This window comes from Acomys russatus, chromosome 6, assembly GCF_903995435.1.
Source record: "Acomys russatus chromosome 6, mAcoRus1.1, whole genome shotgun sequence".
Taxonomy (NCBI): domain Eukaryota; kingdom Metazoa; phylum Chordata; class Mammalia; order Rodentia; family Muridae; genus Acomys; species Acomys russatus.
In genome coordinates this window covers 1425403-1453382 of record NC_067142.1, presented here as the reverse complement: position 1 = coordinate 1453382, position 27980 = coordinate 1425403, and the positions used below count along the sequence as shown (strand labels likewise).

Genomic DNA, 27980 nt, shown 5'->3' with positions numbered 1-27980 from the left:
GCTTCCGGGGCCACAGGTGATGGACCCTCAGCAGGCACTAGGATCCGCCGTAGAGCAACCCCTGAGGGGCCTGATTCTACCATGGCTCTGCCCCTTAGGGCTATTGGGCTGGCACCTACAGGCCAAAATGAGTTACAACTCCTATAGTATTGGCCTTTTTCTTCCTCCAATCTGTATAATTGGAAAACTAACCACCCACCTTTTTCAGAGAACCCTACGGGACTTACAGGTCTGATAGAGTCCCTGATGTTCTCCCACCAACCCACATGGGATGACTGTCAGCAGCTTCTGCAGGTTTTATTCACCACTGAGGAGAGAGAAAGAATTCTCCTCGAGGCTCGAAAGAATATCCGAGATGACGCTGGACATCCCGTCCAGACCCTGGCCAAAATAGATGAAGGATTCCCCCTGACCTGTCCTCAGTGGGACTACAACATGGCAGAAGGTTGGGAATGGCTGTCCATTTACCGCCGGGCTCTGGTAGCAGGTCTCAGAGGGGCCGTGAGGAGGCCCACCAATTTGGCGAAGGTAAGAAAAGTCATGCAGGGAGCAACTGAGCCTCCCTCGGTGTTTCTAGAGAGGCTCATGGAGGCTTACTGAACATATGCCCCTTTTGACGCTACGTCAAAGGGACAGCAAGCCTCTGTAATCAAGGCTTTCATGGGACAGTCAGCACCTGATATTAGGAAGAAATTACAGCACATTAGTGCATTGAGGGATTGCAAGATTATACCATCAGGGATGTAGTAAAGGAGGCTGAGAAAGTTTATCATGAAAAGGAGACAGAAAAAGTGAAACAGGAAAGAAAAAAGGAGAGAGCTGAGGATGAGGGAAAAGGAAAGAAAGAGAGAGCTGAGTATAAAAAAAGAAAAGAAAGAGAGAGAGCTGAGGATGAGAAAAACAAAAGAAAAAAGGCGGAGAAAAATCTGACAAAAATACTGGCCGCAGTGGTAGGAGAAGGAAGGTGTCAGGGAACAGGCAGGCCGAGGCAGACAGGGAACCTTGGCGACAACAGAAGGCAGGGGCCAAGAAGACCCAGAAAAGATTGAACGCTGCCACCTGATCTCAAAGATTCCTTCTTCTGTCTGATATTGCACCCTAAAGCCAATCCCTGCTTGCCTTTGAGTGGCAAGACTCAGAAAACGGAAGAACTAGACAGCTTACGTGGACGAGATTGCTGCAGGGGTTTAAAAACTTCCCCACACTATTTGATGAAGCCCTACATCGGGACTTTGCCCCTTTCCGTGCTAATAATCCCCAGGTGACTCTTCTACAGTATGTAGATGACCTCCTATTGGCTGCAGAGACCCGTAAAGAATGCGAGCTTGGGACTCAGAAAATCCTGGCTGAGTTAGGTGAGTTGGGGTATCGGGCTTCTGCCAAGAAGGTACAGCTGTGCCGGATTGAAGTGACATATCTGGGATACAACACCTTGAAAGATGAACAACGATGGCTCACAGAAGCCAGGAAACAGACAGTGAATCAGATCCCAACCCCAACCACCCCTCACCAGGTAAGAGAATTCCTGGGGACCGCGGGATTCTGCAGGCTTTGGATTCCCAGTTTCGCCACTCTGGTGGCCCCATTATACCCTCTAACAAGAGAAATGGGGGAGTTCACTTGGACCAAGAAACACCATTTGGCTTTTGAGACCCTCAAGAAGGCACTGCTACAAGCCCCTGCCCTAGCACTGCCTGATCTGAACAAGCCTTTTACTCTGTACAATGATGAGTGGAAGGGGGTGGCCAGGGGTATCCTATCTGTCAAAAAAAAACTGGGTCCTGTGGCTAGTGGGTAGCCCTCTTGTTTGTGGGCGATATCAGCAATGGCTGTATTGGTAAAAGATGCCGATAAGTTAACCATGGGCCAAAATGTGACAGTGGTGGCCATCCACGCCCTCAAAAATATTACCAATCAACCACCAGATCATTAGATGACCAATGACCAGATGATCCACTACCAGAGCTTGTTCCTGACAGAGCGGGTGACCTTCACTCTGCCCGCCATCCTTAACCCCGCCACCTTGCTACCAGAAGCTGGCCAGTCTCCAGTACATCACTGTGAAGAGATACTAGCTAAAGAAACTGGGACCCGGTAAGACCTCACTGAGCGGCCGTGGCCTGGGGCAAAAACTTGGTTCACTGATGGAAGTAGCTTCGTGCTAGAAGGTAAGTGGAGGGCTGGGGCAGTGGTAGTGGACAGGAAGTCTGTCATCCGGGCCAGCAGTTTGCCAGAAGAAACATCGGCCCAAAAAGCAGAACTTATTGCTTTGACCCAAGCTCTAAGACTGATGGAGAGAAAGGCTATCAATATCTACACTGATAGCCGGTATGCTTTCCCAACAGCTCATGTCCACGGAGCGATTTATAGACAATGTGGGCTGCTAACATCAGCTGGCAAAGACATTAAAAATAAAGAAGAAATTCTTAGTTTGTTAGAGGCTGTCCATTTGCCCTGCAAGGTGGCGATCATCCATTGGCAAGGACATCAAAAAAGGACTGGCCCCATAGAAAGGGCGAACCAAATGGCTGACCAGATGGCCAAAGAGGCAGCAAAAGGACCGATGATTCTAATAGGTGAGGTTATGCCCCAACATACTGAGGGGTTTCCCAAGAAAAGGATCCTCACAGAAGAAGAGGGCCTACAATACCTGGCTAATATACACCGCCTTACCCACCTAGGGCCCAAGAAGATTACAGAACTGGTCAATAAGTCTCCTTATCACATCCCCAGAGGGGATGGTAAAAAACTGCAAGGCTTGTGCCTTCACTAATGCTGGGTCCAGCAGACACTGTGCAGGAAAGTGCTTGTGGGGAGATCGACCTGGAACTTATTGAGAGGTCAATTTCACTGAAGTCGAACCGGCCCGATATGGTAATAAATACCTTCTAGTTTTCATAAACACCTTCTCAGGGTGGGTTGAGGCATTGCCCACAAATTTAGTGTCCAAGAAGATACTTAAAGAAATCCTTCCCCAGTTCGGGATACCTAAGGTAATTGGGTCGGACAATGGGCCTGCCTTTGTCACCCAGGTAAGTCAGGGACTGGCCAGACAATTGGGGATAAATTTAAAATTACCTTGTGCTTATAGACCCCTGAACTCAGGACAGGTAAAAAAAAATGAATAAAACTATAAAAGAGAACAAAATTGACCTTCGAGACTGGCGGGGGTCATTGGACAGCCCTTCTCTCCCTTGCCTTGTTCCGGGTATAGAACACGCCTGGACCATTGGGACCATTGGTACTCTTTGAGATACTGTTTGGTGCACCACCACCACTGTTTGAAACCCTAGAGACTGTGGCATGTCCTGATGACAGTTTTGTGCCTTCCACCCATCTTTTAGCACATTTAAAGGCTCTCGAGACCCCGGTGTCTTTCACAGTGAGTCTCAGTATCTGTCCCTGTCCTTCTCTGGGTAGAGTCAGAGGACATCTACCTTGGCTAATATCCACTTATGAATAAGTATATACCATATGTGTCTTTCTGTGTTCTGGGTTACTTCAGTCAGTGTGATCTTTTGTACTTCCATCCATTTGACTGTAAATTTCAAGAAGTCCTCATTTTTAAAAGCTGAATAGTATTCCATTATGTAAATATGCCACAAGTTCTCTATCTATTCTTCAATTGAAAGACATCTAGTTTGTTTCTAGATTCTGGCTATTATTAATAAAGCTGCTCTGAAAGAGTTGAGCAAGTGTTTTCTTGTATGGTCGAGCATCTTTAGGGTATATATACAGAAGTGGTACAGCTGGATCTTGAAGTAGAACTATTTCCAATTTTCTTAGAAAATGCCAGGTTTATTTCCAAAGTGGTTATACAAGTTTGCACTCCCATTGGCAGTGGAGAATTATTCTCTTTTCTCCACATCCTTGTCAGTATGTATTTTCACATAAGTTTTTGATCTTCACATTTAGATAGGTGTAAGATGGAATCCAAGAGTCCTTTTGATTTGCATTTCCCAGATGAGAAGGGATTTTCAGCATTTAAGTATTTTTCAGCCATTTGATATTCCTTTTTTTGAAAGTTCTCTGTTTAGCTCGTGTAACGCAGTTTTTAATTGTATTATTTGGTTTGTTGGTGTTATTTGCTTGAATCCTTCATATATCTTGCATATTGGCTCTTTGTCTGAGGTAAGTTTGGTGAAGGTGTTGTCCTAATCTATAAGCTGTTGCTTTGTTCTGTAGACTGAGTCCTTTTCCTTATAGAAGCTTTTTAGTTTCATGAGCTCCTATTTATTAATTGTCGATCTTAGAGCTTGAGTTATTGATATTCTGTCCAAGAAGTTGTCTCCTATTCCAATGAGGTCAAGTTCTTCCCCACTTTTTTCTAACAAAGTCAGTGTGTCTGGTTTTATACAGAGGTCTTTAATTCACTTAGACTAAAGTTTTGTGCAGGGTAATGAATACTGATCTATTCTCATTTTTCTACATGTAGAGATCCAGTTAGAGTAGCACCATCTGTTGAAGATGCTATCTTTCTTCCCTTGTATAGTTTTGGCTTCTTTGTCAAAAATCAGGTGTCCATATGTGTGTGTGTGATTACTTCTGTGTCTTTTATTCAATTCCATTTATCAATTAGCCTATTTATATTCCAGTACCATGCTTTTTTTTTTTTTTTTCTGTGTCTCTATAGTACAGCTTAAGATCATGCATGGATATTACTCCAGAAGTTCTTTTATTGTACAGGATTATTTTAGCTATTCTGGGAATATCTGTAAATAATTGTGTAGGTATATTGATAAAGATTGATATCTTCTTCAATTTCCTTCTTCAGAAAGTTGAAGTTACTTTGATATAAGTCTTTGATTAGGTTGGTTACAGTTACACCAAGATACTTTGTGTTAATTGTGCCTGTTGTGACGGATGTAATTTCTTTAATTGCTTTCTCAGACAGTTTGTTTTTCATATACAGAAAAGTACTTACGTTTTGAGTTGATGTTCTATCTGGCCAATTTGCTGAATGTGATTTTCAGCTTCAGGAGTTCTTTGGTAGCATTTTTAGAGTCACTTATGTATACTATCATATCATCTGAGAATAGAGATATTTTGACTTATTCCTTTCTAGTTTGTATCCTCTTGACATCATTTAGTTTTCCTATTGCTCTAGCTATGACTTCACATATTATATTAAAGAGATATGGAGAGAGTGGCCAGGTTGACTTGTCTTTGATTTCTTTGGAATTGATTTAAGTTTCTCTCCATTATTTTTTTGTTGGCTATAGGCTTGCTGTATAATGCCTTTCCTATGTTTAGGTATGTGCCTTGTATCCTGATCTCTATAAGACTTTTAACATGAATGGATGTAGGATTTTGTCAAATGGCTCCAAATAATCTCATACACCAGTCTTTGATCTCTCATATTTTTTGCTTCTTTTTACGAATATATATATATATATATATATGTTTGTGTATACATAATTATATGTATATATGTATATATAAATATACATATATACACATATCTGTGTATATTCCTAAATATATGAGTACCACAGTCTGTGTAATGTTACTGTTATGTATATATTTTCTGAAATGAACACTTGTCATTGGAGAGCCAATTGCTTTGCTTTTCCAATCAGAAGACTACTTCTCCCTCTCTAGGCATTCTTTAGTTTGTTGTACCTCCGTGTTCAGGGTTGAAGAATCCTGAGCTTTCTTACCTACTCTAATTCTGGCCCAGAATAGAAACTGCATTGTTCATGCCTTTGTTCATCTTTAGGAAGTTATGCCAATAATAATTATTGATATATACTAATATTTCTAGCCAACAAAATCTCACATATTCTCCTAATTCTGTCTCTTACAGTCTTTCTGCCTACTTTACAAGCTGAACTCTGAGCCTTAATTGAAGAGTTGTATTGTTGAAGAACCATTTGCGACTGAATTCACAACTCAGTATTTTGATTGGTTATAGTTTTTTGTAATAGTCTTCATCTGTTCCACAAAGACATTTTAACGATGAAGGCTGAAGACTTCACTTTTCTTTGTGTATAAGGACAAATATTAAATTACACTAGGGGTTATGAAGGTTTAGTTGTAGGTTTTTTCCAGGATCCATAGCTTCATTAGCCCAGTATAGTTGGCTAGATTTCCAGTACCAGGCATGACTTCCCTCTCATTGAGTGGGTCTTAGGTCCACTTAAAGGGCTGTTGGTTATCAACGAAGTTTGCATGTTACTACTGTATCCTAATGCAGAGGATCAGTGACCATACTGGTCATTGATAGAATTCATAGGTTTCAAAATTTGATAAGATGATTTGGTTGATTGTCTGCTTTGTAATTTTGCAAGACACCTTCTGTTAGCATAAGAGTGAGTCTTCATTGAGCATACATTCAAGCCACTTTCAGCTCAGGATACAGTGCCCAGTGCCCAAAGTTCATGAGTGTTTATATAAGGAAAAAAATAAATGTAGAAATGAATTGAGAGCATCATAGCTCCAGAGAGAGCGAGAGAGAGTGGGAGGGAGAGTGAGAGAGAGAGAGAGAGAGAGAGAGAGGGCGAAATGGAGTGAAAGAGAAACAGTGTGTAAGTGTTTAATCACTTTTAAAAATAAACTGCATCAGTGCCACCAAAAATTGAATTTTCTTCATTTATAATTTGGTTGTAGGAATATTCAGTCTCAATACAGAAATATATATTTATTTTTAAAACTAAACTAATTTTGGCAACTATGCAAAATTATTACATTAAATATTTTATTTATTAAAATAAATTAGTCCCTTACATAATCGTATGTACATTTACAGGATTTTTGGTTGTGCAAGACTTGTAGTTATTTAACTTCCTGATCTATGACAGAATTATTAGTAAGGCACAGGGTGCTGTCGATTTCTTTGGCTGCATGAGATAAATATTCTGAAAAATATATATTTTATTTAATTTCTTTTTTTCTATACATATTTTTTTGTCCCCTGGAGAGGGAGACCTGATGGTACTCAGAGGAATGATAGCTGGATACCAAGAAGAGACTTGATACCCTATGAGCATATACAGGGGGAGGAAGACCCCCTCAGGCACAGTCATAGGGGAGGGGAGTAAGGAGAAAATGGGAGGGAGGAAAGAATGGAAGGATACAAGGGATGGGATAACCATTGAGATGTAACAAGAATAAATTATTTATTTTCAAGTAAGACACTATAAAATATGTTTTCAAGTAACTTCCTAATTTTTCTAAATTACTGAACAACATGCCACATGATTTATTAGTAAATATAATAACAAGCATCCCATTTCCTTATAAACTCTAACTTAAATTTCTGTGATAAATTTTGCTAAAGTAAATTTCTTTAAGAGTTCATGTTTAAAATATTTTCTAATTTTCTGACTTCCTGTAAAATATATTGATCCTTTCAAAATATGCTGTTGAAATATCTTATAAAAGGAGATTCTTTATACTTTCCTAAAAAGCCTGCAATAGCACTTTCAAAATATTGGAGGTAAACCTTGTATTCTACTTGAGTGGTATGTATACATTACCTCACATGGTGCACATAACAATCAAGTCTATTTCTCTGCTCTTTGACTGATCAGAAGAAAGACATCTGTAAATCTTCATTCATACTATATGAAGAGTTGCATCTAATTCTAAATCACAGAGATTCTGTAACCATACGAAGCATAGTCTATGCATAGATATTCATGTCTCAGCAAGTCTGAAAGTTATTCCCATGTAGAAGGATTAGGAATATAAGTTACCTGCTTGCTCTGCAGTTTAAATTCTTTACATCCAGACTGTATCCCCTCCCTTGTCACCTCCAAATCTTACCCTCCCTCATCTCCTTTCTCTTCCTTCCACTAACCCTCATAAATGGGGTCCCTCCTCCCCTAATATCTGACCTCAGCTCATCAAGTCTCACCTTTACTATCTGTATCTTCTTCCTCTGTGGCCTGGCAAGGACGCCCAGCCATGGAGAAGTGATGAACATTGGGGGACCAGAGTCCTTGTCAGAAGTAGTCCTTACTCTCCATATTGTGTGACCCACAAAGAGACTGTGCTGCCTATCAACTGCATCTGAGCAGAGTGTCTATGTCCTCACCATGCATGGTCTTTGGTGAGTGCATTGGTCTCTGCAGCAATTCCCTCCTCTGCCTGGATTTTTTTAAATGTATATTTTTATTTATTATTATTTTTTTACATTACCTACTAAATATAATCCCTCCCCTCTTATCCTCCCACTACCACCATCCCTCCCTCTTCTGCTTGATCCCCTCTCCTAGATCTCTGTCAACAGCCTATTATGTCCCATCATAATAGGATGCATCCCCTTCCACTATGTAGTCACTTGGTCATCTTGCCAAGTGGTAATGACCAAATAATGGGCACCGAAGTACATGTCAACGGTTCAGCAGCAGTGCTTCCTTCACCCAACGTGGAGAATCAGCAGTTCATAGGCTAATTCTGAAAAAGGGGTCTTAGTTTGCTGCATGAATTGTCTGACTGTTGCATCAGATGGTGCAGAACCTGCCCCCAATGCCCTGATCTACAGGCCTTGATGGTTTCCCTGTAGAGGTCTGGCTATCTCCCTAACCTTCCATCAACCAACTTTTCCCTATAACTCTCAGCACTCTACCAATAGTGCAGCTTAACGTCTGAGAATCTTTCTGGTTTGAACCCCCTTTGGGTGGAGTCTCTCAAAGGACATCTATGTTGGGCTAATATCCACTTATAAGTGAATATATACCATGAGTGTCTTTCTGTGTCTCAGTTACTTCTTTTATGATAATCATTTTTACTTCTATCCATTTGCCTGTAAATTTAAAGGTGCCTTCATTTTTAATAGCAGAATACAACTCCACTGTGTAAATCTACCAGTTTCTTTATCCATTCTTCAGCTGAGGGACATCTAGGTTATTTCCAGATTCTGGCTATTACAAATAAAGGTGCTATGAACAGAGTTGAGCAAATGTTTTTCATGTATGGTGGAGCATCTTTAGGGTATATTCCCAGGAGTGGTATAGCAGGGTCTTGAAGGAGAACTATTTCCAATTTTCTTAGAAAGTGTCAGGTTTATTTCCAAAGTGGTTGTACAGGTTTGCACTCCCTTTGACAGTGGAGGAGTGCTCTCCTTTCTCTATATCCTTGTCAGTATGTATTGTCACTTGAGTTTTTGATCTTTGCCATTTGGATAGGTGTAAGATGGAATCTCAGAGTCCTTTTTCTGATGACTAGGCACATTGAGCATTTCTTTAAGTGTTTCTTAGCCATTCTATATTGCTGTCTTCAGAAATTTCTGATTAACTCTGTACTTTATTTTTTAATTGGTTTGGTTTGGTGGTGTTTGATTTCTTATGTTTTGTGGATGTAGGGTTGATTAAAATCTTTTCTCTTTCGTCTGTTGATAGTTTCCTTTGCCTCACTAAAGCTTTTCAGTTTCCTGTGGTCCCATTTATTAATTGGTAATCTTAGAGCCTGAGTTGTTGGTGTTCTGTTCATGAAGTTGTCTCCTGTGCCAATGAGTTCTAGGATTTTTCCCATCTTGTTCTTCTAACAGATTTGATGTGTCTGGATTTATATTAAGATTTTTAATATACTTCTACTTTTTGTTTTGTATAGGGTAATAAATATGGATCAATTTGAATTTTTTCAAGGTAGACCATCATCATTTGTTGAAGATGCTATCTGTCCCCCATTGTATGGTTTAGGCCTCTTTGACAAAAATTAAATAACCATAGGTGTGTGGACTTATTTTTGTATCTTCAATTAAATTGCATTTATTGACTGGCCTATTTCTTTTTTTTTTAAATAATATTTTTTATTAATTTATTCTTGTTACATCTCAATGTTTATCCCATCCCTTGTATCCTTCAATTCTGCCCCCCCCCATTTTCCCATTATTCCCCTCCCCTATGACTGTTCCTGAGGGGAATTACCTCCCCCTGTATATGCTCATAGGGTATGGTCAGAACATTCTCCACAGTTGAGTGGAGAGTGGGATATGACTTTCTCACGTACTCTGGTGCCTCACATTTGACCATGTCCCCTGGAGGGGGAGACATGGTGGCACTAAGAGGAAGGACAGCAGGTTGCCAAGACTGGCCTATTTCTATGCCTGCACCATGCCATTTTTATTACTGTTGCTATATAGTACACCTTGATATCAGGGATAGAGATTCCTCCAGAAGACTGTTTTAGCTATTTTGGGTTTTTTGTTTTTCTATATGAAGCTGAGAAATGATCAGCTCTCTAAAAGATTGTGTAGGTATTTGATAGGTATAGCATTGAATTTATGGATTGCTTTTGGTAAGATGACCATTTTTACTATATGTATTGTCCCAATGCATGACAATGGGAGATCTTTCTCTGTTTTGATATCTTCTTCAACTTCCTTCTGCAGATATTTGAAGGTTCTTAGTTAGAGTTACACAAAGATACTTTATATTATTTGTGCTATTGTGAAGAATGTGGTTTCACTAATTTATTTCTCAGCCAGTATTTCATTAGTATACAGGATAGCTACTGACTTTTTCAATTTTATTTTTGTATCCAGCCACTTTGCTGAAGGTGTTTATCAGCTGTAGGAGTTCCTTGGTAGAATTTTGAGAGTCACTAATGTGTACTATCATATCATCTGGGAATAATGAATCTTTAATTTCTTCCTTTCCTGTTTGTATCTACTTGTTCTCCTTTAGCTTTCTTATTGTTCTAGCTATGACTTCAAATACAATATTGAAAAGAAATGGAGAAAGTGGACAGCTTTTTTACATCCTTGGTTTCAATGGAATTGGTTTAAGGTTTTCTCCATTCAATTTGACGTTGGCTATAGGATTGCTGTATAATGCCTTTACTATGTTAAGGTATGTGCTTTGTATCCCCAATCTGTCTAAGACTTTTAACCTGAAAAGGTGTTAGATTTTGTCAAATGCTTTTTCAACATGCAAAGAGATGATCATATGGTTCTTTTCTCATTCAGTTTGTTTATATGGTTGATTACATTGATGGAAGGAGAATGTATTGTCCATTGGCTATATCTAAGTCTAGGACTTTGGCTTGCAATGTCAAAACCATTCTCCACATGGCAAAGAGTAGGGTAGCAGGAGACTGCCTCCCTCAAGAACACTTAGAGAAGATGTTCTGTGGGCACACAGAGAAAGGAGATGCAGGATATCCAGATGATACTTGTGGCCATATTGTGTGGTTGGAGGGATCTACCAGTCAGAGTTCTAGGGGAGGGAAATAGAGTAGAAGATAGATGGAGCATGGGGACAGGAAGATACATATATGTACATATATATATATATATATATATATACACACACACACACACACACACACACACACACACACACACACACGCACACACACACAGTGAGAGAAGATTTAAACATTGGAAAGTAGATATCATGATAATTCCATATAGGACTTAGAAAAAAGAGTAATTGGTTAATATCATTAAGTACAATTAACACGAATGGACTCGGGGGATCCAAGAGGGCGGCGAGCAGTGTGTACCGCGTTTGGAGGCTCCAGTGAACAATTCAGGGAATTGCACAGATTTCTGAGCCAGGAACACCGAGGTCCGAACATCACGGCAGCGGGAGAGCTCCACGGTTCGGAGGGACCAGGGTGCGGAGGACCTGCGTGCCCCTGAACACGGGAGGAGCATGGATTTTCTCTGATCGGAGTGGCAGCGGCAGAGGCAGCAGCACCAGGGGCACCAGCAATGGTGGCTGAGGTTTGCAGCTCATAGCCTTCCGGTGGAGGCGATTTGTGTGGTGGCTGGTGGGAGTTGCTGCGGGAGAGGGGACTCGGGGCAGGATTTGGGTTGCATGAAGCCTTCGGACCCAGACTGGACTCGGCGGACAGTTCGGCCTCAGAGTCCCAGGTACTGGCCCAGCCCAGCAAGCAATTCTGCCCGAGGCACTAACTCAGCTTCGGCCACAGCTCCCCTGCTGTAGCGCAGGCTTAGTTGAGCGCACGGCTCCACACTAGGCAATACCTCAGCTCAGCGGCAGCTCCCCTGCGGTGACACAGTCTGGGCGGAGCACTTGGTCTCACCATAGGTGCTAACCCAGAGCAGCCGCAGTTCTCCTGCTGTGGCGCAGGCTTGGCCGAGCACGCAGTTCCACCCTAGGTGCAACCTCAGCTCAGCGGCAGCTCCCCTGCAGTGACACAGTCTGGGTGGAGGACTTGGTTCCACCACTGGTGGTAACTCAGAACAGCCACAGTTCTCCTGCTGTGGCGCAGGCTGGACAGAGTGCTCGGTTCCACTAGCTCTAAGACTCTGGTTGGGCACAGTGTACAGTTTGAATCCAGAATTCCTGGCTGAGATTGGTGGTCAGTTCGGGCCCTGAGTCAATAACTGACCACAGCACGCACTTTGGGCCAAAAGGCCCTAGCGGAGCTTGGTGCGTAGTCCCAGCCCGAAAATTCTGGCTGGACCCTGTGTGCATTTTGGGCCCAGAATCCCTAGCTGAGCTTGGCAGATGGTTCAGGCCCTGAGAATCTAGCTGAGTTCAGCCTGTGGTTCGGGCCCAGTGTTCCTGGCTAGACTTGGCAGGGAACATAGAAGGCTGTGGATACCTTGGCATGACCCAACGCTCATTCAGAGACAAAGAACAATTGCAGGATCCACAGCACAGGGAGGCTGAAGATCACTGGCTGTGAGAGACCAGAACAACAGGGATAACCTCCTAACATACACACCAGTGAAGCTTTGAGCTCGCAGCCTAGGGAAATCGTGAGAAAACAAGTGAATCAATCGTTAGACACCCTCCATCCAACTCTGGAAGCTACCCAACAAAAACATAGATGGCAAGATGTCTAAAGGACAACGAAAAAGCATACGCAAAAAACCCCAAAACAACATGGCGTCTCCAGTTTCCAGCTATCCCAAAGAAAACCACCCAGAGAACTCAAATACAACGGAAATACAAGAAAATGACCTCTATCCTTAGTAATGAGGATGATAATGAAGGAAACAAATAAAATTTGTGATCAAATACAGGAAGACGCAGACAAACAGGTGAGAGACATAAAAGAAGCACATAGAGTGGAACTGGAAAAATTGCAGGAAAATGCAAACAACCAGATGAAAGAAATAAATAAAACGGTTCAAACTCTGAAGACCTATACAGAGGCAATGGAAGAAACTCAGGAATATACAAAAAATCAGTTCAAGATCTGAAAAGGAAAATGGATTCAATGATAAACACACAGACAGAAGAAAAACGAGAACGTGAGACCTCAGAGAAGAAGGCGAGCAACACAGAGGTGAGCTTTTCTAACAGAATCCAAGAGATGGAAGAACGAATCTCAGGGCTACAAGATACAATCACAGATATTGAATCAACCATTAAAGAAAATGCCAAATCTGGCAAACTCCTGACACAAAACATCCAAGAAATTAAGGACACCATGAAAAGAAGAAATCTGAGGATAATAGGCATTGAAGAAAGAGAAGACATCAGACGCCAGGGCCCAGAAACTATTCTCATCATTAACCAATGCCATGTGTCAAATGAATCTAACAGATATCTGTAGAACCTTTCACCCAAACAAGAAAGAATACACCTTCTTCTCTGCACCCCATGGAACCTTCTCCAATATTGATCACATCGTAGGTCACAAAGCAAGCCTCAATAGATACAAGAGGATTGAAATAATACCTTGTATCCTATCAGATCACCATGCTCTTAGGCTGCAATTCAACAACAACAGAAATAACAAAAAGCCTACACGTACGTGGAAACTAAACAACTCTCTGCTAAATGACACCTGGGTCAGGGAAGAAATAAAGAAAGAAATCAAGGAGTTTCTGAAATTCAAAGAAAAATGAAGAAACAACATACCCAAATTTGTGGGATACATTGAAAGCAGTGCTAAGAGGAAAATTCATAGCACTAAGTGCCTTTAAAAAGAAATTGGAAACATCACACATAAGCATCTTAACAACACAACTGGAAGCCCTAGAAAAAAAAGAAGCAGAAACACCCAAGAGGAGTAGACATCTGGAAATAATCAAACTCAGGGCTGAAATTAACAAATTAGAAACTAAGAAAACAGTCCAAAGAATCAATAAAACCAAAAGCTGGTTCTTTGAGAAAATCAACAAGATAGACAGACCATTAGTCAAAGTAAATAAAAGGCAGAGAGACAGTATTTAAATCAAAAAAATCAGAAATGAGAAGGGAGACATAACAACAGACACTGAAGAAATTCAAAGAATCATAAGATCCTACTTTGAAGGCATATACGCCAGAAAATCTGAAAATCTAAGGGAAATGGACGATTTTCTTGATCAATTTCACTTGCCAAATTTGAATGACGAACAGATAAACAAGCTAAATAGTCCCATTTCCCCTACAGAAATAGAAGCAATCATCGATGGTCTCCCAACCAAAGAAAGCCCAGGGCCATATGGTTTCAGTGCAGAATTCTACCAGACCTTCAAGGGCGGGCTAATACCGATACTCTTCAAGCTACTCCAAATGATAGAAATGGATGGAAAATTACCGAATTCATTCTATGAGGCCATAGTCTCATTGATACCTAAACCTCACAAAGACTCAACAAAGAAAGAGAATTTCAGACCAATTTCTCTTATGAACATAGATGCAAAAATACTAAATAAAATACTTGCAAAACGAATAGAGGAACACATCAAAGATATCATTCATCATGACCAAGTAGGCTTCATTCCAGGCATGCAGAGATGGTTTAATATATGGAAATCCATCAATGTAATCCACCATATAAACAAACTGAAAAGAAAAAAACCACATGATCATCTCCTTGGATGCAGGGAAAGCATTTGATAAAATTCAACACCCATTCATGTTTGAAGTTTTAGAGAGATCGGGGATACAAGGCACTTTCCTCAAAATAATAAAGGCTATATACAGCAAGCCAATAGCCAAAATCAAAGTAAATGGTGAGATACTCAAGGAAATTCCTCTATAATCAGGAACAAGGCAAGGCTGCCCACTCTCTCCATATCTCTTCAATATAGTTCTCGAAGTTCTAGCCAGAGCAATAAGACAACAAAAGGAGATCAAGGGTATCCAAATGGGAAAGGAGGAAGTCAAATTATCCCTTATGCAGATGATATTATACTGTACATAAGTGACCCTCAAAATTCCACCAGAGAACTCCTAAAGCTGATAAACACCTTCAGCAAATTGGCTGGATACAAAATTAACTCAAAAATGTCTGTAGCCTTCCTATACACAAATGACAAGCTTGCAGAGAAAGAAATTAGAAAAACCACACCCTTCACATTAGCCACAAGCAATATAAAATATCTAGGAGTTACCCTAACTAAGCAAGTGAAGGACTTGTATGAAAAAAATTTCAAAACTCTGAAGAAAGAGATTGAAGATGACCTGAGAAGATGGCATGATCTTCCTTGCTCATGGATCGGGAGAATTAACATAGTAAAAATGGCCATCCTACCAAAGGAATCTACAGATTCAATGCAATCCCTATCAAAATACCTACACAATTTTTAAAGACATTGAAAGTTCAATTCTGAACCTCATATGGAAAAACAAAAAACCCAGAATAGTTAAAATAATCTTGTAAAATAAAAGGTTCTCCAGAGGAATCTCCATACCTGATTTCAAACTGTACTATAAAGCAATAGTAATTAAAACAGCATGGTACTGGCACAGCAACAGGCTGGTTGATCAGTGGAATCGAATCGAAGACCCAGAGATGAATCCACAAACATATGGTCACTTGATTTTTGACAAAGAAGCCAAATCTATTCAATGGAAAAGGATAGCATCTTCAACAAATGGAGCTGGTCTAACTGGAGGTCTATGTGTAAAAAAATTAAATTGGACCCATATTTGTCACCTTTCACAAAACTCAAATCCAAGTGGATTAATGACATCAACATAAAACCAGAGACACTAAGCCACTTAGAGGAAAAAGTGGGAAAGAGTCTGGAACATTTTGGCACAGGAGACAACTTCCTGAACAGAAAACCAATGGCCCAGGCTTTAATGTCAACCATTAATAAATGGGACCTCATGAGGCTGAGAAGCTTCTGTAAGGCAGGAGACACTGTCAAGAGAACAAAGCAACAGCCTACAGACTGGGAAAAAATCTTCACCAACCCTACATCTGACAAAGGTCTAATATCCAAAATATATAAAGAACTCAAGAAATTAAACACCACCAAACCGAATAACCCAATTGAGAAATGGGGCTTGGAACTAAACAGAGAATTCTCAACAGAGGAGTATCAAATGGCTGAAAAACACTTAAAGAAATGCTCAACCTTCTTAGTCATCAGGGAAATGCAAATCAAAATGACACTGAGATTCCATCTCACACCCATCAGAATGGCTAAGTTCAGAAACTCAAGCGACACCACATGCTGGCGAGGATGTGGGGAGAGAGGAACACTCCTTCATTGCTGGTGGGAATGCAAACTAGTACAGCCACTTTGGAAATCTATCTGGTGCTATCTCAGAAAAATGGGAATAGGGCTTCCTCAAGACCCAGCTATTCCACTCCTTGGAATATACCCAGAAGATGCTCCAGCACACAACAAGAAAATTTGCTCAACCATGTTCATAGCAGCCTTATTCATAATAGCCAGAACATGGAAACAGCCTAAGTGTCCCTCAGTAGAAGAGTGGATAAAGAAACTGTGGTACATATACACTATGGAATACTACTCAGCTATTAAAAACAAGGAATTCCCAAAATTTGTGGATAAATGGATTGAGCTAGAAATGATCATAATGAGTGAGTTAACCCAGAAGCAGAAAAAATCAAATGGTATATACTCACTTATATATGCATACTAGCCCAAGGGGCATGTCCCACGAAAGCCTTTACTTACCAGGAAACTGGGACAGAGGGGAAGGCATCCTATTGGGACTCTAAATGAGAGACGCATGGGAGAATAGCAATATAAAAGGATACAGAAGGTCCTAGAAATCTACAAGTAGAACAATATGATAGGCAGATTTGGGTCCAGGGGTCCCACTCAAACTAAGGCACCAGCCAAGGACAATACAGGAGGTAAACTTTAAACCTTTTTCCCAGATCTAGCCAATGGTCAGAATATTCTCCACAGTTGAGTGGAGAGTGTGATATGACTTTCTCACATACTCTGGTGCCTCACATTTGACCATGTCCCCTGGAGGGGGAGACCTGGTGGCACTCAGAGGAAGGACAGCAGGTAGCCAAGAAGAGACTTGATACCTTATGAGAATATACAGGGGGAGGTAATCCCCCTCAGGAACACTCATAGGGGAGGGGAATAATGGGAAAATGGGGCTGGGGAGGAATGGGAGGATACAAGGGATGGGATAAACATTGAGATGTAACAATAATAAATTAATTAAAAAAAGGAAAAAAAGTACACGTTACACATCTCTGAAAGTTTCCAACACAATTCTTTGCAGACCTAGAAAGGGCAAAACAAAAATCACAGTGTAGTTAAAACAGCCATGAACCATAAAAGACCTTCCTGTGGTATGGCCCTCCGTAACTTTAACTTGTACTACAAAGCTATAGTAATGAAACTACAGGGCAATTGGTATAAAAACATGTGTTGATTACTGGAATTAAATTGAAAACCCAGATATAAATTCATACACCTTCGAACACCTAGTTTTTGATAGAGAAGCCAGAAACTAAAAATGGAAAAACCTTCAGCAAATGCTGGTCTAACTGGATGTCAGCATGTAATAGAATGCAAGTAAATTCATATTTATCACCCTGCACAAAACTCAACTTCATGTGCATTGTAAAGGCAGACAAATAGAACCCAATTGAAGAGAAACTATTGAATAACATTGAATGCTTTGACACAAGAAACAGCTTGCTGCACAGAATTCCCATAGCAGAAGCACTGATATAAACAATTAATATATGGGATCTCATGAAACTGAGAAACATGTATAAGGAGAAAAACACCATCAACAGGACAAAACTTCAGCTGACAGAATAGGAAATTATTTTCACCAATTTCACATCATTGGAAGACTAATATAAAATATGTAAAGAACTAAAGAAACTAGAGAACACCAAACCAAATAATCAATTAAAAACTGAGGTATAGACCTAAACAAAGTGTTATCTCAAATAGCTAAGAAACAATTGAAGAGATGTCCAACATCCTAAGCAACAAGGGAAATGCAAATCAAAACCAGTTTGAGATTCCATCTGATTCCTGTATAAATTGCAAGGATCAAAACCACAAATGATAGCTCATGCTGGCAAGGATGTGGAGCAAGAGAAACACTCTTCCACTGCTGTAGTACAAAGTTTCACAACCACTATGAAAATCATTATGTTGGTCTTCCAGAAACTGCTAATTGTCTACATCAAGACCCAGCTATACCACTCCTGGACTCATACCCAAAGGATTCTCTCCTATACCACAAATACACTTGCTGAACTATGTTTATAGCTGCTTTATTCATAATAGCCATAGACTGTAAACAGCATACATATGCCTCAACAGAAGAACTGATAAAAAAAACTGTAGTTTCTTTAAAAAAAATGGGTTTTATTTATCTTTTTAAAAAGGATATAACAAAATGGTCACACATATAAAGGAATGAAAACAAAACCACAAGTAAGGTAACCTGGATAATATTATCTATAAAGGATAACCATGCTACAATCCACAGACACGGAAAGTCTGAATAACAAGGAGGAAGCTCAGTACATGCATAGATATCCATGAGATGTAAAATAGAAATAAATTTTCAGGTAGACTGGGGATGGGTGGTAATGTGAACAGGAGGGAACAAGTTGTGGGGGAAAGATGGAAGGAAAGAGCAAGGCAAGAGACAACTAGAATTGGAGGATCTTCTGGGGGCAATGTAGAAACCCGTAGCAATAGAAATTACTAAGATTCTACAAGAGTGATAGTTTGGGTTTCTTGATGGCCCAGTTTGGGTTTTATTGCTGTGAAAAGACTTCACGACCACAGAAACTCTTATAAAGGAAAACATTTTACTGAGCTGGCTGATAGTTTCAGATGTCCATTATCATCATTCTAGAAAACATGGAAACATACAGGAAAACATGATATTAGAGAAAGATCTGAGAGTTCTAGATTTTGATCCTCAGGAAACGGGAGACTGTATGCTGCACTGGGCATAGCTTGAATATGTAAGACCTGAAAGTCCGCTCCCACAGTGACATATTTGCTCTAACACTACCATTCATACTTCAACAAGGACAATCCTTCTAATAATGCGATTCTCTATGGTACAATCAGTCAAACACATGAGTCTACAGGGGACATAACTATTCAATGCACTACAAGGACCTAGCATCGACTACCAGTAATGGAGGATATGGAAGCTAAAAGGCTGTCGTTTATAACCAGGCAACTTCCACCTGTGGAATTGGGTCACCAACCCAGCCAAAAATACTTTGACTTATAATCTTCCTTGCTTGAAGATGTTTTGGCGGTAATGGAGGATCAGAACTTGTAGGAAATCAAACCAATAACAGGTCTGATTTCAGGTACATGCCATGAAAAAGATTCCATGGCTGACAGTGCCTGGATAACCAGAAACAGCTGGAAGGTAGACCACATTTGAGATCTTTATTTGGCCCTTACTTTTGTAGCTAAAGGAATATAGAAGAAGACAAAGGGAGGAGAAAACATCTCCTGAAGAGGAGCAAAAGAAGTGGAGTACACCAGGAGAATGCTGCCTACAGAATCAACACAGCAGGATCCAAAGGGGTACACAGAGGGTAAAGAGGCAATCATGGAGCCTGCATGGGTGTATGCTAGGTCCTTTGCATATATATTATGAATATTGGCCTGCTGTTTTGTTCAAATCCTAACATTGATAGTGTGGGTGTTTCTGATTCTTTTGTTAGCTCTTGGGAACCTTTAACTCCTATTGGGTGTCCTCATCCATGCCTGATATGAAGGTATATGCCTAATCTTATTGTAACTTGTTATGTCCTGTTGGGTTTATATCTCTGGAAAGCCTTCAGAAAAGAGCAGGGAAAGGACCTAGCAGAGATAAAACTGTGGTCCTGATATATTGTATGGAAACCATAAATAATAAATAAATATAGTTACAAAAATAGTATCAGAATGAATAGGTTTCAGTTTGAATAAAATTTTAAAAACATGGTGATTATCTGAAATAGTGAAACTTTCAAGATAAAGAACATTTTAAAAAGTCATCTATAATTCTTTAAATGGAAAGATAAAACTCATCTGATGTTTTCACTGTCTGATATAATTAATGGAGTTCCCAGGGCATTAAACTGAGAGACGGAAACACCACGGCCTGTGGAACTCTTGATTTAGAGAAAAAAGGAATTTTTTAAGACTAGGCAGTGAGTATTCCTAAAAAAAACAAAACAAATTAAAAAAAACCCTAAAAACTAAGTAGGAGAACATTGAACTAAATCAGCACTTGGGAGTTCTATAAAAGGTCCACCCAATTGGAGAGTGAATACAAGACGTAATCTTACTTTGAAACCAGAAATGCGTTCCTAAACATTTTCTCAATGGGTATGAAAACTTATAACCACAGAAAAACTTTCATGTAGACTCTCATCATTATTGCTAAGAGGTAAAAAAAGCAAAATTTCCTCAAAAGCTGATTAAGAAAAAGTATTGTGACATATGTATTTGTAATTATAGATTTATTGTTTAGAGTTAAAAATAAATGAGGTATCAAGAAAAAAAGAATTGATAGAAACCCTAAATGCATGCTGCTGAGTGAATAAAGACAGTCCTAACAGTCTAAAATTTTTATGGTCCTGATGATAGGACATTTTGAGATAAGACAACCACAGATGACACATTTTGGAGAGACATATAATGAGATGATTGGTTAAGGACATGAGGTTTCAAGAAATATAGTACCACTAGATGGGATCCTGTAAATATCAAGCCATGACATGATACACTTTACAAACTCATAGAACTTTATACCTAAATATTTAAATTTAATATATTCCAATAAAAATATCTAGGAAGTAAGAATACCCCAGAAAGAATCTATGTACACAGAGCGACAGAAATTTTATTTTGAACCTCTGTTTCTTCTAAGGGAGATGGCACATAATTGTATCAGATTAAGGTAATTTGCAAGTTAGTCAAATTAGATGTCAGAATGAAAAATGACCTTTTTGTAAATATGTATTCTCGATAATAAAACAGTTCCCTACCAAGCATGTGCTAAATTTTCTGAGACCATTATACATGTATACAGTAAGCTAATCATTATACAAATGGATATCAGATGGTGAGAAACTGTTTTTGTCACAGTTCAAGTGGTTATCTACGAATTAATGTGAGATATGTAAAATGACCCATATCGGTATTGGTTAGAGTTATAGCCATAATAAAATTTTATCCTTGGCTTGGTATAGACACACAGTGTTACAAGTACAAATGTTTACCAGTATGAGTGTGGACACCTCATGTACATGTATGTGTGTCTCTCCAGCTGTCCATCCATAACAGATATGAAACTCCATCAGCAACATTTATTCCCACCTAGTTTACAATAATATCTTCCATTGAGAAGGAACCATAGAGCTTTTTAGAGCAATAGTAGGAAGTGTGCAGAATGTACCTGGATTTTACTCTACTAAAAAATAGCTTCAGAGAAGGGTAGCAGCTGTAACAAAGATGACAGAGTAAAATTATTCGACTTGATAAATATACTTTGCACACACACATAAATATGTTGACACATATTATTAATAAATCATCATCAGTTTGAAGGCAATAGACTTTTATACATTTTATACATCTTTTATACATTCAGGTAGATTATTTTGTATGAACAAATGCTTGTTTTAATACTTAGGTAAATGCTAGAAAGTGAGTGGTCAAGTCTTATAATAAAATTATTTATAAGAGTCCTAGATGTTATGCTTATGTTGTTTGCATCATTGTACATTTATATTAATATCTATTAAATTTAATGCTCTTATCCAACCTTGTCAATTAAACCTGACATAGTAATTGAATTCTGTTTACTTGTCTGTCTATATTCTTTAACTACACATATAACTTTTTTTTAAATTATCAGTTTCATGGAGTGTAGCTTTGACTTTTTCATAGTATAGATTTAATATATAATATATAATGTTTTATTGACTGAGAGGAGCTATGTGGTGATTTAGATGAAAATATCCCCCAAGGGATCAGAAATTCAATGCCTGTTCTTAGTGTCATTTGAATGAGTATAGGAGTATGGCCTTGAGAGAGAGAGAGTGTGTCACTGATTGTTGCATGGCTTTGATGTTTCAAAAGCCAGAAACTATTCACAGTTTTCTCTCTGCTTCCTGCAGTTTGACATGAGAGGGTTTTTTTTATTATTATTTCTGCTGCCAGATATCTGCACCATAATGGATATGAACTCTTAAATTTCAGGAACCATAATCCCAAATAAACCCTTTCTTCTGTAAATTGCCTAGTTTATAGTTTTTATTACAGTGATAGAAAAGTAATTAATATATTCTTACAGTAAACTTTATTCTTAAAATTACATTAAATGGTCCTGAATTAATTTTATTTATTTGAAAAACTTTCTGAGAAACGAATAATCAAAACAGGAGTCTAAGTCTACAAAATAACTAGACTTGCTTTGCAATCATGGGCGAGAAAAATAAAATTAACTACAAGAGGAGGAATAAAAACATTTGTGGGTATACATTGAAAGCAGTGCTAAGAGGAAAATTCATAGCACTAAGTGCCTTTAAAAAGAAATTGGAAACATCCACATAAGCTCTTAACAACACACAACTGGACGCCTAGAAAAAAAAGAAGCCGAAACACCCAAGAGGAGTAGACCTCTGGAAATAATCAAACTCAGGGCTGAAATTAACAAATTAGAAACTAAGAAACAGTCCAAAGAATCAATAAAACCAAAAGCTGGTTCTTTGAGAAAATCAACAAGATCACGACCATTAGTCAAAGTAAATAAAAGGCAGAGAGACAGTATTAAATCAACAAAATCCGAATGAAAGGGGGACCTAACAACAGACACTGAAGAAATTCAAAGATCATAAGATCCTACTTTGAAGGCATATACGCCAGAAAATCTGAAAATCTAAGGGAAATGGACGATTTTCTTGATCAATTTCACTTGCCAAATTTGAATGCGAACAGATAACAAGCTAAATAGTCCCATTTCCCCTACAGAAATAGAAGCAATCATCGATGGTCTCCCAACCAAAGAAAGCCCAGGGCCATATGGTTTCAGTGCAGATTCTACCAGACCTTCAAGGGCGGGCTAATACCGTACTCTTCAAGCTACTCCAAATGATAGAAATGGATGGAAAATTACCGAATTCATTCTATAGGCCATAGTCTCATTGATACCTAAACCTCACAAAGACTCAACACAAGAAAGAGAATTTCAGACCAATTTCTCTTATGAACATAGATGCAAAATCTAAATAAATACTTGCAACAACGAATAGGAACACATCAAAGATATCATTCATCATGACCAGTAAGCTTCATTCCAGGCATGCAGAGATGGTTTAATATATGGAAATCCATCAATGTATCCCCCATATAAACAAACTGAAAAGAAAAAACCACATGATCATCTCCTTGGATGCAGGGAAAGCCTTTGATAAAATTCAACACCCATTCTGTGTTGAGTTTTAGGAGATCGGGGTACAAGCACTTTCCTCAACATAATAAAGGCTATATACAGCAAGCCAATAGCCAAAATCAAAGTAAATGGTGGATACTCAGGAAATTCCTCTATAATCAGGAAACAAGGCAAGGCTGCCCACTCTCTCCATATCTCTTCAATATAGTTCTCGATTCTAGCCAGAGCATAAGGCAACAAAAGGGATCAAGGTATCCAAATGGGAAAGGAGGAAGTCAATTATCCCTTATGCGATGATATTATACTGTACATAAGTGACCCTCAAAATTCCACCAGAGAACTCCTAAAGCTGATAAAACCTTCAGCAAATTGGCTGGATACAAAATTAACTCAAAGTCTGTAGCCTTCCTATCACAAATGACAAGCTTGCAGGAAAGAAATTAGAAAACCACACCCTTCACATTAGCCACAAGCAATATAAATATCTAGGAGTTACCCTAACTAACAAGTGAAGGACTTGTATGAAAAAAATTTCAAAACTCTGAAGAAAGAGATTGAAGATGACCTGAGAAGATGGCATGATCTTCCTTGCTCATGGTCGAGAATTAACATAGTAAAAATGGCCATCCTACCAAAGGAATCTACGATTCAATGCAATCCCTATCAAAATACCTACACAATTTTTAGACATTGAAAGTTCAATTCGAACCTCATATGGAAAACAAAAAACCCAGATAGTTAAAATAATCTTGTAAAATAAAAGGTTTCTCCAGAGGAATCTCCATACCTGATTTCAAACTGTACTATAAAGCAATAGTAATTAAAACAGCATGGTACTGGCACACGCAACAGGCTGGTGATCCGTGGAATCGAATCGAAGACCCAGAGATGAATCCACAAACTATGGTCACTTGATTTTGACAAAGAAGCCAAATCATTCAATGGAAAAGGATAGCACTCAACAAAGGAGCTGGTCTAACTGGAGGTCTATGTGTAAAAAAAAAATTGGACCCATATTTGGACCTTTCACAAAACCAAATCCAAGTGGATTAATGACATCAACATAAAACCAGAGACACTAAGCCACTTAGAGGAAAAGTGGGAAAGAGTCTGGAACATTTTGGCACAGGAGACAACTTCCTGACAGAAAACCAATGGCCCAGGCTTTATGTCAACCATTATAAATGGGACCTCATGAGGCTGAGAAGCTTCTGTAAGGCAGGAGACACTGTCAAGAGACAAAGCAACAGCCACAGACTGGGAAAAATCTTCACCAACCCTACATCTGACAAAGTCTAATATCCAAAAATATATAAAAACTCAAGAAATTAAACACCACCAAACCGAATAACCCAATTGAGAAATGGGGCTTGGAACTAAACAGGAATTCTCAACAGAGGAGTATCAAATGGCTGAAAAACCCTTAAAGAAATGCTCAACCTTCTTATCATCAGGGAAATGCAAATCAAAATGACACTGAGATTCCATCTCACACCCATCAGAATGGCTAAGTTCAGAAACTCAAGCGAAACCACATGCTGGCGAGGATGTGGGAGAGAGGACACTCCTTCATTGCTGGTGGAATGCAAACTGTACAGCCACTTTGGAAATCTATCTGGTGCTATCTCAGAAAAAATGGGAATAGGCTTCCTCAAGACCCAGCTATTCCACTCCTTGGAATATACCCAGAAGATGCTCCAGCACACACAAGAAAATTTGCTCAACCATGTTCATAGCAGCCTTATTCATAATAGCCAGAACATGGAAACACGCCTAAGTGTCCCTCAGTAGAGAGTGGATAAAGAAACTGTGGTACATATACACTATGGAATACTACTCAGCTATTAAAACAGAATTCCCAAAATTTGTGGATAAATGGATTGAGCTAGAAATGATCCATAATGAGTGAGTTAACCCAGAAGCAGAAAAATCAAATGGTATATACTCACTTATATATGCATACTAGCCCAAGGGGATGTCCCACGAAAGCCTTTACTTACCAGGAAACTGGGACAGGGGGAAGGCATCCTATTGGGACTCTAAATGAGAGACGCATGGGAGAATAGCAATATAAAAGGATACAGAAGGTCCTAGAAATCTACTAGAACAATATGATAGGCAGATTTGGGTCCAGGGGTCCCACTCAAACTAAGGCACCAGCCAAGGACAAACAGGAGGTAAACTTTAAAACCTTTTTCCCAGATCTAGCCAATGGTCAGAATATTCTCCACAGTTGAGTGGAGGTGTGATATGACTTTCTCACATACTCTGGTGCCTCACATTTGACCATGTTCCCTGGAGGGGGGACCTGGTGGCACTCAGAGGAAGGACAGCAGGTAGCCAAGAAGAGACTTGATACCTTATGAGAATATACAGGGGAGGTAATCCCCCTCAGGAACACTCATAGGGGAGGGGAATAATGGGAAAATGGGGCTGGGGGGAATGGGAGGAAAGGGATGGGATAGGGATAAACATTGAGATGTAACAATAATAATTAATTAAAAAAAGGAAAAAAAGTAACCGTTACACATCTCTGAAAGTTTCCAACACAATTCTTTGCAGACCTAGAAAGGGCAAAACAAAAATCACAGTGTAGTTAAAACAGCCATGCCATAAAAGACCTTCCTGTGGTATTGCCCTCCGTAACTTTAACTTGTACTACAAGCTCTATAGAAACTCAGGGCAATTGGTTAAAACATGTGTTGATTACTGGAATTAAATTGAAAACCAGATATAAATTCATACACCTTCGAACACCTAGTTTTTGATAGAGAAGCCAGAAACTAAAAATGGAAAAACCTTCCGCAATGCTGGTCTAAATGGATGTCAGCATGTAATAGAATGCAAGTAAATTCATATTTATCACCCTGCACAAAAACTCACTTCATGTGCATTGTAAAGGCGCAAATAGAACCCATTGAAGGAAAACTATTGATAACCTTGAATGCTTTGACACAAGACAGCTTGCTGCACAGAATTCCCATAGCAAGAACCTGATTAAACAATTAATATATGGGTCTCATGAAACTGAGAAAACGTATAAGGAGAAAACACCCATCAACAGGACAAAACTTCAGCTGACAGAATAGGAAATTATTTTCACCAATTTCACATATTGGAAGACTAATATAAAATATGTAAAGAACTAAGAACTAGGAACACCAAACCAAATAATCAATTAAAAACTGAGGTATAGACCTAAACAAAGTGTTATCTCAAATAGCTAAGAAACAATTGAAGAGATGTCCAACATCCTAAGCAACAAGGGAAATGCAAATCAAAACCAGTTTGAGATTCCATCTGTTCCTGTATAATTGCAAGGATCAAAACCACAAATGATAGCTCATGCTGGCAAGGATGTGGAGCAAGAGAAACACTCTTCCACTGCTGTAGTACAAAGTTTCACAACCACTATGAAATCACTTATGTTGGTCTTCCAGAAACTGCTAATTGTCTACATCAAGGCCCAGCTATACCACTCCTGGATCATACCCAAAGGATTCTCTCCTATACCACAATACACTGCTGAACTATGTTTATAGCTGCTTTATTCATAATGCCATAGACTGTAAACAGCATACATTGCCTCAACAGAAGAAAAGATAAAAAAAACTGTGTTTCTTTAAAAAAAATGGGTTTTATTTATCTTTTTAAAAGGATATAACAAAATGGTCACACTATTAAGGATGAAAACAAAACCACAAGTAAGGTAACCTGGATAATATTATCTATAAGATACCATGCTACCATCCACAGACACCGGAAAGTCTGAATAACAAGGAGGAGCTCAGTACATGCATAGATATCCATGAGATGTAAAATAGAAATAATTTCAGGTAGACTGGGGATGGTGGTAATGTGAACAGGAGGGAACAAGTTGTGGGGGAAAGATGGAAGGAAAGAGCAAGGCAGAGACAACTAGAATTGAGGATCTTCTGGGGGCATGTAGAAAACCCGTGCAATAGAAATTACTAAGATTCTACAAGAGTGTAGTTTGGGTTTCTTGATGGCCCAGTTTGGGTTTTATTGCTGTGAAAAGACTTCACGACCACAGAAACTCTTATAAGGAAACATTTTACTGAGCTGGCTGATGTTTCAGATGTCCATTATCATCATTCTAGAAAACATGGAAACATACGGAAAACATGATATTAGAGAAGATCTGAGAGTTCTAGATTTTGATCCTCCGGAAACGGGAGACTGTATGCTGCACTGGGCATAGCTTGAATTGTAAGACCTGAAAGTCCGCTCCCCACAGTGACCTATTTGCTCTAACACTACCATTCATACTTCAACAAGGACAATCCTTCTAATAATGCGATTCTCTATGGTACTCAGTCAAACACATGAGTTACAGGGGACATAACTATTCAATGCACTACAGGACCTAGCATCGACTACCAGTAATGGAGGATATGGAAGCTAAAGGCTGTCGTTTATAACCAGGCAACTTCC

General features: G+C 39.2%; 1 pseudogene; it reads left to right on the top strand.

Moving 5' to 3' along the window:
- The first annotated feature begins 127 nt into the window (after nt 1-127).
- On the top strand, nt 128-27747 carry LOC127190899 (uncharacterized; annotated as a pseudogene).
- The last annotated feature ends 233 nt before the right edge of the window (nt 27748-27980 follow it).